Source organism: Haliotis cracherodii, unplaced genomic scaffold (assembly GCF_022045235.1).
Source record: "Haliotis cracherodii isolate W230 unplaced genomic scaffold, xgHalCrac1.p SCAF_8, whole genome shotgun sequence".
NCBI lineage: Eukaryota > Metazoa > Mollusca > Gastropoda > Lepetellida > Haliotidae > Haliotis > Haliotis cracherodii.
This window is the reverse complement of record NW_027266341.1, coordinates 22,742,090-22,746,584: the sequence shown is the minus strand read 5'-3', so window position 1 is coordinate 22,746,584 and position 4,495 is coordinate 22,742,090.

The window sequence follows — 4,495 nt, the reverse complement described above, 5'->3', positions numbered from 1 at the left end:
GCCTCTGCTCCATTATTTTTAGGGAATGGAGAGTTACTCAGACATTCCCCTCTACATAATGACACGTACAGAGGATGGTGGTGTAATTTGCTCTGCTGTAGATTTGAAATGGTTTATAAGAAAAAATGTTTGTAGATAACAAGAAATAAACTATTAAGTTTGCACAGTTGTGACAAATAAAGGTAGATTTACCAATGCTACTTTCATCATCACAATGACCATTTATAATGTGAAGATCTAAGGAAATGCATAAGTCAATGAGGCTAAGACCAAATCCGTTTACAACAGTATAAAGCTTTCATCTACGGGGCCTATAAAAATGATCAGTATTTTCACCAGCAATATTATCATTCGAGAAATCAGAGAAAATACCAGTCTCCTCCTTAGGTGAGGCAAGGATTGTTACCTTTTCTATCCATTGTTTGTCAAGAGTGTGGCAGTATATAAGCACATGAGTATGATATACTCACTGCAAAAAGAAACGCAAATGCCTTGCATTTGGTTGATATATAAATACTTACTCGTATTCGAAACAGATCAGATTGGTTTGATGCACAACTGAACATAATAGTGCACCTTAAGTCATGGATCTATGACGTCACATGTGATTGGTTTGATGCACAACTGGTATGTTGTGTCAACCGATGCTAATGAATCTATCACATGTGACGTCATAGATCCATGACTTCAGTTGCACCATTTGTCTAGTGGAGGATTAGCATGTAAAGTTTGGAAATCACATGCAGCATATCGTGATAAGAATAAGGACACTTTGTGGTAATACTTGACTGACTGTTAGTTTTGTCATTAAGTGGTATACACATTGGAAACATCTTTTCTTAACGTACTTACTTCTCTATATGTCTCTGTAGTTCGCGTTTCTTTTGGCGGTGAGTATATATCCATATTCATGTATGAATAATGATTTACAGCGCATTAAAAATATACCAAAAGTGCAAGTATACATTTGGGTGATATGATGACTTATTGTTTGTCTGACTGACACCACCACCCCACCTGAACTCTGTCCAACAATGGTAAATCTTGATGCTTATACTAAATGTCAAAGCTGGGATTGCATCTGAACAATCTAGTTCCTATGACCACGATTCCACAATCATAAATCACAATCAGAAACATAATCTATGGAATCACAATCATCTAGTTTCCAACAGAGTCCTATGTTCCAAAACAGAAAAGAAATATCAGTCTTTGGGCACTGGCCTAACCATTATCCATGTTGAGACTAGTTACTGCCTATGTGAATTCCGCCCATTAGAAATAAAAGTGTCATTCATTCCATAAAATCATGAAACCAAAATCAGCGAAACTGTTAGTGTGCTGTGACCTGTCTGTGATGGCAGACGTCTATCGTGAATAAGATCAGATACAAAGAGTTTTCCATTTTGAAAAATATTCACGCTTGTTATGAACTTGAAGTTCCCAGAGGGCAGCTCTTTGTCATGGGGTACGATCACTCGACACACCAATACCAAACTTTTGAAAGTCCTTGCAGGGTTTGAAATGTTTAACTTGCAGGTGAAGCACACTAATAGAGATTTAGGTCCATCTCCTGACCTTTGGCCTAACCTTAATGATCTCTAAATATCACGATGACCACTCCTGACCTCCCTGACTATCCTTTAGTGTCCACAATCATCTTCCTACGTTCCATTAACGTCTCAACATCATTTTCAGGAACACCATTTCAGGAGAAAGTGTCCATTTTAACCATTTCTTTTTCAATGTGTGTCTTCCTCTCAACTTGGGGGCACGGGTGGCCCATGCAGATGGCTAAGATCGCTGTGCAGAGTTGAGTCCCTCGGGCACGCCAGAAACCTATGATTGTGGGTTCGAATCCCAGTTCGACCCAATTATGTTTCTAGGTTTGTCAGCACCATATCTGTGATCGTGGGTTTCACCGAAGTGGTAAACGTCTGAGACCTGCATCACTTGGGGCTTTCCTCCCACATTAAACTGACATGCTGTTATATAACTGGAATACTGATAAAAGCGGCATTAAACCCAACTCACTCATTCACACGCCTCTCAACTATATCAGTTACACAGTACAAAGATCATTACATACACAGCATCTACGTCTAATGGTAATATAGGCAGATTTTCCTTCAGCTTTTTAAATTTAGTTCCAATCAAGTCCACAGGTGTTTTCAGGTTATTGGTGTCACATTGATTCAATGTCTTCTTTTACCTGTCTCATGTCTCCACAGAATTCTGTTTTCGTATCTTGTAACTCGTGGCGAATGTTAGCAATGTCTGCTCCTATTCTATCTAGTGCAGCAGGTAATGGATTTACTTCAATAGACACACAATACTCTAGATCTGGATAATCAAGGAAGGAAGGTGGTAGAATATATTTCTCATCATCATGAAAACGTTGTGTCACTTTTACTTACCATCTTCTTGAGGCAAGGGAGTTAACTCACTGTAAAAGTCCAGTTTCCACCCTTGCCGAACTAGGTTGGAATTTCTGGGCTCAATCGTAGGGCCACCAGTGGCTATTATGAGTTATGTGCCTTTTATGCCCCTCCTATTAACCAATCAGATTCCACTTCTCATATCACTTGCATTTGCTTCAAACAAAATGGCGGTGCCCAGTCAGGACGATCTCATCAATAATCAAGATCTATATTGTAATAAAACAGGTCTTACCCTGTAAAGTTCATCATATCATGTGAGCCCCCTGATTAAAAACATGGAAAGATTTGGAAAATATCTGTTGATGCCGAGTTGGCGGTACACATGCTTTGCAAATCCTGCATTGGACCAAAATCTGCACGGTATTTCACGAACTGGATGCTGATTTCGTTATGCGATTTCTATTGGACTATGCATAGACTCGTTAGTCCAGCCAAAATATAACTCCATAATACCAGCCTAGTTCGGCAAGGGTGGAAACTGAACTTTTATAATCAGTTAACTCCCTTGCCTTGGGAAGATGTTATTTACAGGTGAAATTGTTTCCTGCGTAAGAAATCTACACGTACACAAATACAGAAAGCCTATTCAACAAACATCGTCTCATTGTTTTCCCAGTATGTCACCTGCCACCTAATGTTATTTTTTTAGCAAACTTGTAGCAGCCAACATAGAGGAGAAAATTCAAAATGAAATAAAAAAATGTCAATCTGGATTCTGAGTATTGGTTTAGTAATACACAAAACATTATCTTACTTCGATGTCAGAATGATGAAAACTGATTGGTTCGTGTCTGGAGGGAAATAAATTTCACAGGGGATAATAAATCCCTTATTCCCCACTAGGCAGCCAAGAGATGTACGTTTTTAATGAGTCAATGGAAGGCATGTCATACAGGACAAGTTAACTTCAGCTCTATCGAACAGCTGTTTTCCATCAATTTTCAATTTGTTTTAACTCTTTTACAAAGGCAGATTGAAATATATCAGCCTCCAGCTCGTAGGAAAACCTAACGCAGGACTCATAAAAGTACATGTTCCCCTCTTGATACTTCTACAACTGATATTATTACATTGTCAAAACATCAAAGCATGTTATTTCATATGTTATAAGCCGATTTATAGCAGAGTGCATATATACATATTGGTATATGGTCCTGGGTTCTAGAGACCAATATCCCAAGGGGCTGAAACTAGAGTCAGTGTAGGAAATGACTGCAGTCATCATGAGGTGTAGGTATCCACTTGGCAACTTTGTGGTTATTCAAATCATTGGCTACAAAGGAAGAGTTTAACCCACGGGCAACCAAACTAGTCCCCACATCGTTGGCTGGTGTACCTGGTGCTATATTACTTGACTTGAAAGGTAAACTGTTAATTCTGTTGTCTGGAGAAATTTCCTATTTGTGGGTTTGTAAAGTCCACATAATGCAAGCAATATATGTCTTAGATCGGATGAATGAGACAACCTACGTCAAACACAGAACTGTCTTGCTATAAATATATTTGCTGGTTTGTTATTTACTGCTGCACTCGGCAATATTCAAGCCTGGATCAGACAATCAAATGATTGACATCATGAGCATCATGTACTCAAATGCATGCATCAACCAAGTCATTGGATCTGACCTTCTGTGCTAAGTCAAAGGTGAGGTGAAGTGAGTTGAAGATTATAGCGTGCGTGCATTGGGGAGTGCGTTGATGTGGGCATGGATTGGTGCGTGTGTGCATTGATGCGTGTGTGCATGCGTTGATGTGTTGATGCGTTGATGTGTGTGCATGCAAGTGTGTGTGCAACTGGGAACCCCTAGGGAAGCATGATTAAGGACTTCCCTCTCCCTATTTTAATACTCAGGAAAGCATATTAATTCATAAAACTCTTCTGATTTGGTGTTAATTCATTAAATGTACTGTAGATATCTCAAGGGCTCGCTCATGTAGATGTATTCCAAATTCTCATTAAGTAGAGTCATTTTGTCTGGTTGTTCCAACTCATGAGAAATTGTGTGCTAAGTTAGTGACAGATGGTGATGTGGTGGTGATGGTGTTGGAGATGG